The 16,836-nt window shown below is 43.9% G+C and overlaps 1 protein-coding gene across 2 annotated transcripts in view; it reads right to left on the reverse strand.

Annotated features, from left to right (window-relative positions):
* Window positions 1-16,836, reverse strand: part of kaznb (kazrin, periplakin interacting protein b) — a 159,120-nt gene that overhangs the window by 69,534 nt on the left and 72,750 nt on the right. The gene's annotated exons all lie outside the window — the stretch shown is intronic.

The raw sequence follows: 16,836 nt of genomic DNA on the forward strand, positions 1-16,836 counted from the left end.
GATTTGGAGGAACAGGTCCAGCCAATCACGGAGCGGAGCTCTATGTGAGCTGCACGAGGACGGACAGGAGCCATGTCTGCAGGAAGAAACCAATTAGTCGTCTCTCCACAGCTCGTCAGCTGACAGTCTGCTCATCCACAGCCTGATGGAAGAGCCTCTCCAGCCGGCTCATTCAAACCAATTAAGGTCTGCTAGGTGTATTACCAAACACTCATTACTTGTGTCTCACTGTGCTCCGCTGCTCTTCACCCTGCAGCTCACTGGTCTGTTGAAATCCTCCGCGTTACACCCTTTCATATCATCTCGTCTGGTCCATAATCTCTGTGTCTCTGATTTGCTTAGCCGAGCTGTATCCTTTATCGGCCTGTCTGTCTTTCTTTTCCTCCACATCACAAAAAGCAAAGGCGGCAGCCAAACATATTCCCCCGGCAGTCGAGTACGGAGAGGAGCATCTGTGGTTTTGAATAATTACAAGTCGATCTGGTCATATGTTAGGATTTAAGATACAAAACCGAGGAAAAAATGGAAAGATCTGCCTGGGAACTCGTGGGAATTAGAAAAATGGAATTGGCCGACAGTGCTGAAAGAAAACAATGTGGAGACATCAAAACTTACAGGAATTATCTGAAAGACTCGACATTTCCCCTTTGTGGCTGGCATGCAGAACAATTAAACAAAACACTGAGATGCTACAGTACAAGGGGCTGAACTCTTGTCACCGGCAGTGTGTGTGTGTGTGTGTGTGTGTGTGTGTGTGTGTGTGTGTGTGTGTGTCGCTGTGCTGGAGCTGTCCAAACAGTTTATCCGCGTGAGATGGATGACATATCTGGAACGGCCCAAATTCCCACATTCCCTCTTGCAAAACACGCTGCGAAGAATGTAACCATAAACCTCACAGAAATCAGCAGTAATTTGGGAGCGAAAGATTTGACTCAGCGCTGAGAAAACTGGAATTCCCCTCGTGACTGTCCTGACGCAGGAAAACTTAGAGAGTCGCGGCAATCGGACAGATTAAATAAAAGATTTCACATGGGAACCTTCTGATTGGTTTTGTTTCGCACAGAGAGAACGTGGTTCGTCCTCCCACCTCGCAGCGACAGGAGCGACATTTGGATCTCCTCCCTGAACATGTGTGAGTTTATTCAACTAATAGAGAACTTTTTTTAACCGATGAAGCAAAGTGCTGCAACCAAACTACTTATCATTATTAGTGACCTTCTCCCATTACTAAACTCACCAATGCTCTCTCGAAGGGCACTCAACCTTCTACTGAGAGAAAATTAGTCTCTGGTGTCTTGCTCAAGGACGCTTTGTTGAACCTGAAACCTTGTGATTTCAGGATAACTTCCCCTGCCACCGAGGTGTCAAACACATTTTAGTTCAGGATCCACATGGAGCCCAGTTTGATCTTGAGGGGGCCAGACTGCTAGAATAGTATCATAGTATCATCATAACCTTTAATTTTAAACTTTAAAAGTTTTTCTTTGGTGTTGCACAGAGTGCAAGTGATGAACATGTCTGCATTTTGGCAAAACCAAAGAATTACTACTGAAAATTACAACAAATCCAACAAAATACATTGAAATGTCCAAAATAACTTGTCCTGTATCTGCTGCATTATAGAAACTGATTCTGACTACGTGACTTTGAGGCTAATGCTCTGAGGTTGTGAGATTTATGCTTTCAGGTTTCATTGTGTTTTCATTGATTTTTTTACATTTTTTTTGTTTTTTTTTTTTACAATTTTCTTGGTGGCTTGGATGGGCCGGATTGGAGCGTCTTGTGGGCCACGGGTCTTATTTTTAACACGTCGCTCTACCAACTGAGCCACAGCTTCCCTTTAAAATTCAAAGACATGTCTGAATGACCTGCTGACTTAAAGGCTCTAATAAACTCTACATCATTTCAGTAAGTTTTCAGCTGCTGCATTGAGCAACATGGATTTTATAAGCTGGAATAGCTGTTAGTTTAACTGCAGAAGGTCGATCTCTATCGAGTCAGAGGTGACGGCTGTTACGTCTTTCAGTACACCAGCGTAACATTACTCTGTTCTCCATTGTGGTACGAAATGATTTTAACTGGGAACTGATAAACTGTTCTACTGGTGTTTATCCATCCGTCATCTATAGGGTTTTATTCACCAGCGAAGGCTGGTTCATTGTACCAACTGTTGAAAGGAAATGCTTCCAAAAACATGCCTACATAGAAGTTTTGAATGAGTTTTGATCTCAAGGAAACTAGAACTGCATAAATATTCCATCAAATGTTTCAAAGTCTGCCTATCGACCGCAAACAACAGTGAGAAACTTTTTTCCATCCATCTCCTGTACCGCGTTATGCAGCTTAGGACTGAAGGCGGGTGAAGACGATCCCAGCTGTACACACTGGACAGGTGGTCAATCCAACACAAGGTAGACACACTCAAATCTATGTTTTTTTTAGACTGTGGAAGGAAACCTGGAGAAACTCCACACAGACAAACCTCCGAAGATCAACCTTCACTTGAACCAAGGTCATTCCTGCTGTGAGGCTCAGCACTGCGCTCCTCCAGCAACGTTAAAGTGAAGGGAAAGAGCTCAGTGCAGATGGAGAACGTAAACATGGTCCAAATTTTCATCTCAAGAATGTGCAAGTCATTGTCTTGGTGCTCATCATCTGTCACATCATGTTCTGATCAGAAGGTGTTTGTGGCATTTCTGACTGTGTTTGAAGATTATCTCAGACTGTTTGTGAACCCTTCACACCTGACAACCTAAGACCACAGATCTTAGGCCCCAGTCAGAGACATAGCTCTGATTAGTCTTTGTCTTTTGTCTTGGTTGTGACTGAAACGGTTCTTAAAGCAGCTTTATAAAGTGAACAATTGGAGCTTGGAAGCCGAAGCTGTTTTTTTTTCCCCGCTTTCTCTTTCTTTTTGGTCAATGCACTCGTGATTGATCAACGAGGGGAGGGAGGGCTGCAGCCCAGAGCTCTCTGAGACAGTCTGTGTAAAAGACTCCGACCCCAGCAAGCAGAAGACGACTGATGAGGAACAGGAAAAACTGTCATTCAGAAAAACTTTGTTTCTCTTTGTTTTACACGCTGTTGTTTTGTCAATTATGCCGAGTCATTGTCTGTTCTTTCACTGTGAATAATCAAACTTCACAAATGTTACACATACAGATGGGGATTTGTTCAACAACTATGGAATCAGCTTAAAATGTATAATTATTTTAAGTAGAGAAAAGTGTGACGATCATATTTGGATCTCTTTCTAGCAAGCCAACCCCAAAGATGGAGATTTCCCATCATTCCTTTTTCCCCCTCAGGGTAGAAGAAATTGCCCATTGCCTGGCTGCTTGTGTTGGCAGTGCGATGGACTGGCTCCCTGTCCAGGATGTATCCTGTCCTTCAGCTCCTGACAGGCGGGAGCAGCTCAGCTCGCCGCGTCCGCCAGGTGGATGAAGAAAAAAAAAAAAAAAGAAGATATTTTGAAGGAGGGACACTCAGAATCAAGATCACATCCTGCTCAATGAAAACGGCTTGAATAATTACAGCGCTGGGCTCCTGCTCCATATACCAACCTGACTGTTCATTTATTCATAAAGGCAGCACAGCGTGCGGCGGACCAATAAAATCCCTCCCGGGCGTGCGTTAACTTGTTGAAAGGTCAGAACACAACTAATAGGGAAAAGTTGCATCGATTAACAAGAATTAATGGTCACTTGAGCTCAAGAGTGAATACCAGCGCCTTTAATTGAGTCCAGATGGAGCAGCCGACAAGTCCACTCAGCAAAACAAAAAGCCCATCGAAGGCCTCGTCCTTTCTCCCGCCGATACGTTAAACAGCGTTTTGTCCTCACGTAACTGGATCCACTTCCTGTTTTCACTGTTCATATCTTTATGACACAATTAAGCAGCTGCCGTGAGTACGGAGCAGTCACACCTCCGTCACCTCGGATTGCTTCTCCTTCACAGGAAGGTGTTTACACGGCGAGCGCCGCTGTGGAGACGCCTCAACACTTCACACCCGACACAATTCCGACTCCGCCGCACTTTTCACATACTTCTACAGCTGCAGCAAAACCGGAATTTAGTCTTTGCAATCCAACGTTTAAGTTTGGATATTTTCAAAGAAACAATAACTTCAAACCTACTTTGTACTTTTAGATATATTTCAAACTTACATGAACATTAAAAATCCTGCATGTCAACATATAGAATATTTCCCTCCATCGATTCACCTTCTACAATACTTGAGTATCATTAGTATTCTTAAGAGAGGCAAGCAGAATAAGTTATTCAAAAAACACATGAATACAGGAGTAATCAATACAAGTAAAGGTTTTGAATATCCAACTCTGATTTGTGTTGTGAATATTCAGAAGCGACTGTATGAATAACCCTGTTTTCTCGATGATGAGAGTTTTGTAAATAAAGAGAAGAATCAGGGAGCAGTGGAGAGCGCTGAATGCATCTCCAGCCACACAGCGGACAGCAGAGTGGTAAATAACCTCCAGTTTGTGGAGGAGAGCTGCTGAGGCAGACCTGCAGGCTACAACGCCACGATACGGAAAAGGGAGCACTTTCATGAGATCTTTTCTTTTGCATGAATTACTGCGTGAATGCAGCTGGGCCTGGAGGCGCTCAGCCCGTGGCGCTGCCGAGGTGCTGTGGAAGCCCGGGTTGCTTCGATAGCAGCTTTCAGCTCATTTGTTTTGTGGCTTCCTGCTGGACTCTGCAGCAGCTTGTTCCCTCGGGGCCGTAAAGGCTCTGAGCTCCATGAGGATCCCGACTTCTCAGCACCGAGCCGAGCAAAGTAATGTGCATTTGCAATATGGTGCACAATTTAGACTTTTTCTTTTTTTTTTTCTTTTTTTTTTTTCCAGAACTAATGTCAGTTTTCCAATTTTGTTGCTTGTTCTCTGTTTGGCCTCACACTGATTTTGATGAGTCACAGCTGCTGGTGCAGATAATGAATGATCAGTAACATGTTTCATCATAAATGCAGGCTGTGGAGTTGTGCGCTCCATCCATGGAAAAGTCAGCTATTGAAATTGGTTAATTACATGATATGGTGACATGTGGAGTGGTTTGCTCGCTCTATTTGTGAGCTTTTCAACGTGGTTTTTTTTTGCCAAGTACCCTGGTTTCCTTCCGCAGATCAAAAACATGCATTTGAAGTTAATTGGCGACTCTAAATTGCCTGTAGGTGTGTTTCTGCATGTGAGCTTCAGCTTGTCTCTCTGTGTTTTCCCTGTGATGATGGACTGACTACCGGTCCAGGCTGCAGCCGAGATTAACTCCCAACAACTCTGAATTGAATAAAACAGCATAAAAGATTCGAAGATGAAGGCTAATATAGCAGGAAACAACGACATTTTCCTGCAGGAAATGAGTCCAGGTAGAAAAAGGGAAAGAGACGTGCTTGCTCAGATATGCTCTGAAAGTAACTGGCGAACAGCATAGAGACAAAAATGATCTGGCCACCACCTCGGCTCTTTTCCTCTCTCTTTCTGGAGCGGCAGCGGTGTTTAACACAACTGTAAATTACTCCCACAGCCCTGCCAGTCCTCCCTCCTTCTACACTAATAACACCATAATGATGCCACTGTTAGTACAGTGCTGAGGCAGTGTGCTTTATGGACTGACCTCAAAATCAATTCAGCAGCACACAGGATCTAATAACGGAGCTAAATCTGTGCCTCCTCCCCTCCCCTCCTCCCTCCTCTCAGCCTCTTTTGTCATAACCTCTAATATTTATCCGTTTGTCTCTCCACATCTTCTGCTTTCTTAGTTTTGCTTCAGGACCTCACGGTGGACGGTAATTTACGCACATTCGAGCTCCTCTTTGATGAAACACCAAATGCTCCGCAGCCCTGTGGCACACATGAACCTCTTGGAGGGAAAGTAATAGAGCCTGTCTTATCTGCCGCTTTACGCCCATGAAAAGAAATCAGACCCACCGGTAAATTCAACATAAAACAATATACAGCAGACTTCCATAAACCACTTCACTTTTCTCTCCGGCCTGTCTTGTGGTAAAATGGACGTTCTGCAGCGAGGATGGAACAGTGGCATATTTTGGGTTTTGCAGGAACATTCCCGGACAGAGAGGGTAGCGTTGCCTCTTTGTTGTGGTTAATTAGAGGAGTCTGTGGGAAACCCCTGAATCTGAAGCCCTCCTTTAAAAAAAAAAACAAAAACCCCGCAGCGCTTCAAGTGGCGCTGAATGGGACTCATTGTCGGGCGGCCGGGACGGAAGATTCCACCGCTCGTGTCCAGTCGTCAGAGGGCCAATACCAGCGAGTGGCCGCGGTGACGATTCCAGGCGAGCGAGGAGCGGGTGGTAAAAGCAACGACAGTGCTTGAAGGGGCAATATGCTGATTTTACACGTCAAACTGAATTTTCATTAGCTGTATTGCTCAGCCGGTGAAAATGGAGCACAGCCAAGAAAGAGGGGGGAAAAAAACCTGGCAACATAAACTGGTTATCAAATTTAAACTCTTATAGTCCTGATAAGCTATGGAAGGAGCTTCCTCATATCCAGAATTCCAACACTGTTTATATCTAGAAAAGAAATTCTAAAATGACCAGAAAGTAGAGAAATAGAGGTGTGTACTTATATATACCTGTGATTACAATGACTTCCAGCAGACGACACACATTTCTAACATTATGGTGAAAAAAAAAACCACTCAGACATCTCTCTTTCTTTTTAACGAATAGTCAAAATAAATACAGTCAATCTGCTCAAATAACTGAAGAAGGTAGAAAAAAGATGAATTCTTTATGCATACAGTGTGATCATATGTGTCAAACACAGAATTAATTGAGTTTTTGGGCTCAAATTTCAATGAAGGGAATAAAGAAAGCTTGTTTCATTGATCCCTAAATACTTCTCTGCATTTAACCCATCCGAATCTTAGCTAACCATAAATATACATGCAAGGAGCAGAGGCCTGCCAACAGGAAGAGGAAACAAGCAGTAATGTTTAGACTGAAATGAACTACCAACCAACAGAGACGCTCTACCCTGTCTGTCTTCTCTACTGATTGATCCACGTCAGGATAATGTGAGCCGATGAGTGAAGAACCGTCAGTCCATCACAGGACAGACCGATTGTCATACACACTCACAACCACACAAACGGTAAACTTAGAGTCACAATTAAATCATGAAATTAAGTCTGGAAGTGACCAATCAGCTGAGAAAATGACAAACACATTTTAAAAAAAGAAATCTCAGTCTATAAGTGAATGTCTGAACCACTGCAGCATGGAGTCACTCAGATTTGCCTGCCTTATTGTTATGCATAGAAACTACGATGATGTTAATACAGCAGTGGGTCTAAGTCAGCAATGGCTTGATGGAAATATAAACGTCACTTTTTAGAGCCTTGGTTTACTCAATTAGTCGAAATGGAACCAGATTCTGCAAAGCTCAACAAAATAAAAGGAACAGAATAAAGACCGAGTGACTTTCATTTTCTTTTTAATTTCACTTTATTAACTCATGGTTTCTGAGTGACTCGGGGTGAAGGCAGGTCAGATCCTGCACGGTTCACAAGTCCAACACAGTGAAACACTGACATTCATGCCTACAGGAAAATTACAGTCACCCATTCACCTCAAATGCATGTTTCTGGACTGTGGGAGAATCAATAACCATGAAAAAACATGGCCAACATGCAAACTGCACAGAGGAAGGCCCCAAAGTCCAACTTGGACATGAAAAATGGTCATTCTAGCCATGAGTAGAGTGTTAACCTCTCTACCACTCTCTGGGTCCCTCCCATCCATTTACAAAGACTTGTAGTTAATTCTTAATTTGTAATTCCATCATCTGAAAGAGACAATCAGGTTTCACTAAGTCCGTTCTTGTTGAAAATGAAGATGCAGCAAACAATAAAAAATGAGCAAGCAGTCTGTTCATACTCAAAATTAATGTGGTTTGTTATCAAAACCTTTCAAGTGGAAAATTGTGGTTGAAAGGAGATACTTTATAATAAAAAAACAAGAAACCTAACATAGTGACCAATCTGCCTGCATGCTACAGGAGAGCCATCTCAAGGTCCTGATTCCATGATTTTTTTTTCTTTTTTAAGTTTTTGTTTCAGAAAAGCTTCACGTTTACACAGCAACGTTTTAAAAACAGTGTCAGTTTACACGGAAGACTCTCAACTCTAAAACTACCGAGACCCAGTAGGGCATGGACTGAGAGTCCTGACGCTCTGGAGGAAAACACTGTTAATGTCCATCTACTCACACATGTGCAGAAGAACTGTTTACTGCGACAGTGATGCTCATGAGCAGTAGCAGCATTTCAGATAAGTTGTATAATCCACCAACTCCTTGGAGACACAGCATCAAAAAGTTCCACCATGGGAGTCGTTTTCAAAAAGTTGTGTTTTCAGTGGTTCTGTAACCAACCAACCCCCCCCCCCCCCCCCCCCAAAAAAAAAAAAAAAACAAAAAAAACTGGCTGCTCTAAACTGGAATTTGCTTCAAAAGACGCCACTTTGCTTTGAGCAGCAGCACCTTCTCTCTGGCGCGACCGGAGGAGCGACTGAGGCTCGGGCTACATTTCAGCCAGACACTTTTTGCAAACAATAAACAGATTTACAGGAATGCATACACACGTCCCCGTCTGCGGAGACGGTCTGAGGATATTTTTGTGTGTATATGCAGAGAACAGAGGGTGCGGTAATTGGCGACCTGATAAATATTTGTGCAGGACCTCCTCAGCAGGAGAAAACAGAGGCATGCTTTCAACACTAATGCCTCCAGGCTGCACACCAAAATAATTCAGGGATGGAGCCCACTTACATGGTTGATGTCAACATTTCAGTGGGCCCGGGAGACGATGATGACGGTGATCATGGCGCATCAGCACAAACATTCGAATGTAATGCTGGGCTGTTTTGTAATAACTCACTTTGGATTTTTCTCTAAAATAGAACTTGACAGAATAAACAGCTCCAGTGAAAACAGAAAAGGCAGTAAAATTAGGATAAAATGGAAGAGTCATGTTTAAAAAAAAAAAAATCATCATTTTGATGACTGAAAGACAAGAAAGTCATTACAAAGAGCTCTGCTGCCGACACACAGCCGAATGAAGTTTGTTCAGACGCTTTCAAACTTTAATGCCGTGCTTTGTCAGGAGTGTGTAATCTCATTTGTGAAATCCCCATTCCCACTAATGACGAATTCAAACACTGAATTGATTCATTTCAGAGTAATTGGAAACAACCTGAGCCGCAGCACTCAGCAGAATGTCTGGAAGCTCCACGGCGAGCGGCGTTCCTGCCATCTGCCGCAGACACGGCGCAGCAGCGAGCAGGCCACATGTAAACTTAATCACAACCACGTTCTGCATGTTAACGGAGAACCGAGCACAGCAGAGTCAAAACACAAGGGTGGCTCAGAAGAAAGTTCACACTTTTATGATTTCCATTTTTTTCCCCATTCTAATGATTAAAAATGAAACCAATCCTTGTAATTTAGTATAACTTGTAAAAATTGCACATTTACCTTCGTGGCTCTAAATACTTTCTCTTTGTTGAACCCATGAAAGTGCTTTTAGGAATCGATGTCGTCCTCTTCCTGATCTGTGATTTTCAGGTGAAAATGCATTGTTTTTGCATCTTTGTGTTTACCCTGCAACATTTCGAAAATAATGTGCGTTTACGGCAAAAGGTAGAAACATTGAAAACGATGTAGTTTTCATGTTGGGCCACTAGTGGGTGTTGGTTTTCGGAATGAAACCATAGTGGGTGTTAGTTGGTGCTTGTTTCCGTAATGAAAACACACAAACGTGTGTGCAGAGAACAGCACACTATAAAGCAACAGTAATGGAGAATACATGGAGTAGCAGTGTTTCTACCGTCTACACAGAGACAGAGCTCCAGTGGTCTCAGAAATTTGCGCTTTCCTGCAGTTTCACAAAAATGGAGTAGTGGCGTTTCTAAAAAAAAAAAAAAAAAAACACTTTAAGGGCAGTTTTCAGAAAGTCGTGGACACCCAAAACACAACAGAAGTTTTCCATTAACAATGTTTTCACGTAAACAAGGCCAAACTCCTCCCAGCACAAAGACTACAAATGCATATAGGATGTAACATATGCAAATGTTATGCATACTACACCTTAAAGATAAGTTAACTGTCATATAAACTGGAGGAAGTTTGTTGAGATTCACATCTAAAAAAGCAAAAAAAAAAACAACTTTACTGGTATTTTTGCTTCATAGAAATTTTCACCTGATATTCAGAAACTGCCTCATCAAGTTCAAATCAAATGAAATCAAACTTTATTTGTAGAGCACTTTTCATATTCATAAGAAACAACACAAAGTGCCGTTCAGGTCTAATCCTGACAGATTCCTGTCACAACGAGCCGTTTGCATTCTCTCTGAGGGCTCAGGCTGTATGACTGGCTGTATTAGTGGCCTCTCTGCTCGTGTTTGGCTTCACTGTATTGTTTTGAGAAGTCGGGAGACGGATGGAAGAGTCGCAGCCCGGTGAAGCTCCGGTGAAAATGACTTGGAAAACACAGCAGTCAAAAATGACATTCTGACTGGATGTGTGCTGTATGGACTGACATTTCTAAACCCTCGGATTTTATATCGCCTTGAATGAAGTGCGGAGTTTACATTTAGATTGAGCTACAGCAAAGATGTGATAGTAACACGATTTGCTGACGTTATAGGAGCTTGATCTATTTGCTATTGAGAGGCTGCACGGCTGTTTGACGGAGTTCAATGAAGTCCTGATGTTCTGCATGTCTCCTGCCCATCAATCTTGCGAGAGACCTGCACGAAGCCGGTGATTCAGGGAGGCAGAGAAGTGCTCTGCTTATCCTCTGCCCTGCAGGAATGTCACGCTTTGCATCCTCTGGATACAAGAGGGGGAGACGGAGGTGGGGGGGCTTTGCGATTCCTCCAAACTTATTTTCCTCCGTGCCTGGCCCTTTCTCCTCTGGGAATGGATTTAAACTGCAACCAAGGCAACAATATGTAGCGGCAGCAGTAAAAAGTCTCCGCTGCTAAAGCAATGAGGCATTTTAATAGGATGAGCTGAAACTGTTGTGAAGGCAACCAGGCTTCCTCTCCCTCGCTGTCGGTCTCCTCTACTCTTTCTGAGAGTTGCGATTGTTTGAAGTTTGGGCTCAGCGGGGATTTGGATGATTTAAGGTGAAAACGAAGGGCTAGATGTGTAGAGAGGAGGCATGGGGGAGACGGGGGAGTCGGGCTCTTAAAGTCTGATCATTATCTGCGCCTCCTGTTGTGAAGCAGGCACCATGACGCCCAGGCAGTGGCCTTGAAACACCCCACTTGGGAGAATCGTACTAAACACTCTGTCAGGGCTCGTTTTTTTTTTTTTTTTGAGGACGTACAGTGAATCTCACTCAGCTTTCACTGGTGTGCCCTACGTGTGTCATTAACAGAGAGGTGACATCCTCCAGGATCTTGGAGTGTGCTGCGTCAGGCCTAAATCAGACACACACACACACACACACCATCGTCACACTTCTTCCAGGTACACCGTGCGTCTCCGCTCCAGTCAGGAAAAACCTTGAAAGTGAAAAGGCTTATTTCACTTCTTTCCCTCCATCCTGCAGCTCCAGCTTGATCTTCTCCAGACACACACGCCAGACGAAACATCCAGTAGGTCCATAAAACACAACCAGGAAGTAATCCTTCATCCACTCCAGAACATGAATTCTCCACGATGACATATGGTGGTGATAAACACAAGATGTGATTCCAGTTAGGCAGAGTTCATGTACTCTCATTTTCTACAGTCCGTTTCCTTCTCAGAGTAGTTTTCTGCACGCACTGTTATGATGAGGGCCCAGGCGAAGGAAATGGGCAAGAAAAACACTCATAGAGGGAGCGATAACTGTGAGGAATATCCTCATTAGTCAATTCCTCTCTCTCGACTCCCCTGCCAATGAAAGCCACTCTCACAACGAGCTCTTAGCTTCAGTCATGACCCAGCACAGGAAAAGCATATTAAATGTCATTTTCATCAAAAATCATCTGGGAAGCAAAAGACGGAGCCGGTGGGAAGGAAACAGTTAAAGGAGCACTCTGGCTTTCATGGATATAATTACCATATGGAGACGTATCAGTCTCGCTGATAGGAATAATATCGTCTCAGAGGCAAAGTGTCATACCGGAAAGCAATTCAATGCTTAGTGTCATGGTAAAGTGCTCCTCAGTTCTCCTTCAAACGGTTTTCACTGACTTGCTCTGTGAAGTTTCATTCCGATAAAGCTCGCCTGGAAAATTTAAGTGCGAAGGAATGCCTGCTGGAGAAGTAGCCCGTCTCCGGCTCTGCTCCGCCGCTGGGCTGCCGGTACGCCCGGCCGCTCACCGATTCGCCGGCTCATTCTCTCCCAGGTGGCGGTTTACAACACGGGCTGCATGGCGATGGCACTGCAGCCATCTGCCAGCCGAACCCGAGGAAGGCCCCCAGCAGCTGGAAACCACGGTGACACTGCTGCCACCTCTGCTAAATGACCTCCAGGACACGCCGAGGTCAGCTCCCACAACTGTAAGTTCATCCGGCTTTTCCTGGGAAAAGACGTAAAAGAGTAGATCTGAAGTGGATCGTCTCTCTGAGCCGAACGGTGCGATCAGGTCTGTGCGGAACTAACGTCCCATCAGCGCCGTCACCAAGCTGCGGATCTGCCAGACGACCTCTCACCCTTTTCACCAGCTGAATACCGGAGTGGAAAGTGTTTCAAATCAGGTGGAAATCCACAGAGTGTCTGCAGTCAGTTCATCACTGCGGCTTATGCATTATTACAAAGCAAAGCAAGACAAATAACCACACAATCATTATTTATTTAAGGCCTTTAAAAGTCCTCTGTTCAGCAAAGGCCACCAATGGGCCGGCATGAGCGCTTAGAGGCTGCGTTCAGTCACACAACAAAATAAAAAAAGATAAAATACATAAACACTCAATGAAACAATACCCAGGCTAAGAAATAATTTAACTGGAAAATAAAGCAGTGAAGATATGGGTCCTACCAGCTCAGTGAACTTGCTAGTGTTGCTCGGTTCAATAAGTTTAAAGCAGTCGAGTGTTGCAGATCGCTGCTCGCTGGCGCTGTTTTTACTTTGATACTCCCGGTAGATGTGAGCCACTCTGCTAAAACCGCTGTTCCCACATCTGAGCGTCTCTCTTTTCTCTCATGTCACATCATTATATCTCAATCACATTCCGTCTCTCTCCTGTCGTCTGCGTTTTCTCCTCTCTGTACTTTCCTGAAGGATCTCAGGAGAATCAGTTTGATTAATTTAGTGGATTAGCTTGCTATCGGATGCAAAATCGTTTTTCTCTTCTTTTTTTGTCCGTCCCATCCCCGTCTCTTTCGCCGCCCGTCTACTCAGGTGTGTCCAATAAATTGATCGACCTGTAGATCCCAAAAGGGGTGCGAGCAAAACACACACCATTCAAAAAAAAAAAACACAAAGCACTGCTCAGCCGCAGTTAAAATCAATAAAAGTGTCGGTGACTGATGTGTTGCGTTACACAGTTACAGGAGGTGACATCTCATATCAGTGGAAAAACACATGATGGAGGTGAGATGGAGATGATTTCTCTCAGATCTACTGATAATCACTGATTATGGAGTTTGCTGGAAAGTTTCAAGACAGAAAAAGGATGTAGCACAGTGTGGGACCAAACACTCCATAAATCTAGTTTTGGAATCTGCATGATTTGATTTGAGGTGATGTTAATATATTTACGCTACGCCACATCGGACTGGGTTTGTCTCTTTAAAAGTAAAACCAAAGTTGATAAATTGCAGCTGACTTTACTTTAACCTCAACCAGTCCAAACACAACGTCTCCACCTCTGTTTTCGGACCTTTCAGAGGTTTCATCCTGCTGAAATAAGTTTTTCCTGACCACAGCCACCAGTGCTTGTTCATGTGGGGATGCTGGGTTTTCCCCTTCATGTTCTGAATGTCAAAGAGTCAAGAGAAGACCGTGTGCTGAATGACACTAAACCAGCAAAACTCAATCGAACTGAAAAGTTACTACAGAACACTGATGGGCCGGATTGAATTTTGTTTAAAACAACAATGTTCACTTATTCTTTGAATGATGGGGGAGTTCAATATAAATCAAAGTAGTTGTTTATTTATCATGATTCTATGATTTATTTCTGCAGGATAATCGGCGCTGCAGCTTCAGGTTTCTGTTTCTGTGTTTGACAGCATCGCTGTGGTCTGCGTCTTGTCCAAATCTAAAAAAAAAAAAAAGCCAATCAGCGTTGGTATTCCCCTCCGGTATCGGAATCTCTGCTATGCCACGATTAGTTCTGTTACTGGAGGAAGCGTGGTGTGGAAGAGGAAGAGCGAGGGAAACTATTCGGGGAGTGAGGGGCTGCCTCCTCTCTGGCTATTGTTTGGACACAGTTTCTCTCACACTGCATTGACCACAGACAGGGCGTGGCCGAGGGAGCCCCGGCAGGGGATATCAGGGAGGGAGGGGGGCACTGCTGGATACAAGAGGGATCTTACAGCGCGTCGCATACTTTTCTCTGTATGTAGAGAGCGAACAGGAAGGCGGGTGGTCCCTGGAGAGCGAGGCAGAGAGAGAGACAGAAGAGAGAAAGAGAAAGAGCGGGGAGTGGGGAGGAATTTGCCGCTGTAGTTCAGGCGCTCGGTGTTCCCGGCCCCGTTCATGTTCACGATGAAGTAATGAGAGACCTGGGCCTCCGACAAACTCAGGCCAGATGGGGAGAGGATTCTTTTCAACAATTACTCTACAGCAGAGAGCACTGGGGCCGGGGCAGCTTCGCCTCTATGGAGGGAAGAGAATCGCCGGCTCTTCTGGAGAATACTCAATCAACATGCCTTACAGCGAGCTGTATAGTTTGGAGGATCTCTTTTACTTTTAATTATGCTTTCAATGTATTTTAGCAAACCACAGATAGAAATGGGGGGAATTAACAGTTGGGCTTTGCTTTATAAACATAAACTGTGTTACAGCAGTGGTGTTTTTTAGCGATAAGGGCGGTTTTGCAACAACACCCAAAAAAAAAAAAAAAAGAGAGAAAAGCCTCGAAACACTGGAGCTTCCTGAAATATATGACAACACAATGATAGGCTTAACTGTTTAAATCTGTTTTATCAGAAATCTAATTCTCGCTGCTGGATATTAGATGTCACTCCATGTCATCCAGAAACTAATAAGATAAAAGAGATATTATTAAAGAGATATTACAGTCTGACAGTCATGAAAACTTTCAGCGACGGCTTCTGTTGGGCGGAGAACGCTGTGGATAGAATGAGTCTGAGCTCAGAAAGTCTCCATTGATCTGTTACACTCCTGGGTTTGATCTGAAGCTGTCCTGGACGTCATGTCTGATCAGTGTCACCTGTGAGGGAGACTCTGGAACAGAGACGGGACCAGTTCCAGGGTCTCCTTCCAGTCTGGAGCCGTTACGTTCCTTTTCGCCCCCCTGAACCTCCTGCCTCATGTCTTCGCTGCGGACTTGGCCGCCGGCCCACCTCCCTAGAGAGTAGCCACAGTACTAAATTGTCTCCTTGTCAAACAGTAGACGGCTGATTATTTAAACTCTTCAAGATAACTTTGTTACGTTTTCCAGCTTTATGCAGTTTGACAATTCTTGACCACAGGCGAAATGTTGAGAGTTGTCCATCGGTCAGACTGGCTTTAAATTTTCTCCTTATCTTGTTTCATTGACTTGCTTCTATATTTACCGAATCCTGACTCCAATTAGCTTTCAGAGTCATTAGCCTTACTTTTCCCACCAGGTCTGGTGGTTCTTAAAGATGTGAACTACGTATATAATTGGCTAAACACTTTGTGTTTGTGTAGACCGATGATTTAGATGGAGGTCAGATTACATTTCATGACCAATGAATGCAGAAAGACTTCTCATTCCTAATCTTGTCTCTGCATCTCTACTCTCCGTCCCAATGGAGGAAGAGCTTCTTCAAGGCCAAGATGAGTGTTGGAACAAATTGACAACACGCTGTTGCACTTGTAAAATAAGCACAAAGCTGTGGTTGTTGAATTAAATCCAAAACTGGACCCATATCTGAAAGTGATCTGATTCCACCTGCTCCATGTTGCGTCGAGTTGCTTTTCATGCTCCGCTTGCTTTTGGCAGCACAACTAACAGAATTTTTAAGCTCTGTTAAGAGCTGAATTTTGCCAACAAATTTCTCCATGGGAGCTGTAGTGACCTCCACCTTCAGTTTTTATCAATGAAGCAGATATTTTCTAAAGCAGCTGGTCATATTTGGTTTAAGCTTGAAGAATTTCATCCTCCTGTGAGGCTGGGAAATGTTCCAACTGCAAGTCACCAAACACAGCGTATTCCCAAAATTACTTTTACCTCCACAACCCCGGATGTCTGAGATAACTCATATTACTTTGTGAAACCCTGATCCTATCAACGAGCACCTATCTCTACTGTGACCGGCTGTGAGGCTCAGAACGCCGATAAATTCATACATATCTCATACGCTCGTTTCCCTCAACACGTCGCTCAATGTTTTAAAAGCAGCCAAGGGTCACTCATACTCCCAGTGCTGTATGACTCACTAACAGCTGCCTTATGTTTGTGTATTAGAAAGGCTTTTGGATTAGTATTGGCAGAGTCCCATGAGCCCATGATGAGCACTTTCTCACCACCCGACTGCGAGGCACTGATCTACCAAGTATAAATAATGTAATACCCCATAAGGTTAGTCCACATTGATTTTAGAGGACAAAATCTTTTCAAAACGCTTCTGTTCACAAAGACAAATGGAGTCCAACCCGGATGTGTGTGTTCCTCTCCCCTCCCTCGGATGCTAGATATGG

Source organism: Salarias fasciatus, chromosome 5, assembly GCF_902148845.1.
Source record: "Salarias fasciatus chromosome 5, fSalaFa1.1, whole genome shotgun sequence".
Taxonomy (NCBI): Eukaryota; Metazoa; Chordata; class Actinopteri; order Blenniiformes; family Blenniidae; genus Salarias; species Salarias fasciatus.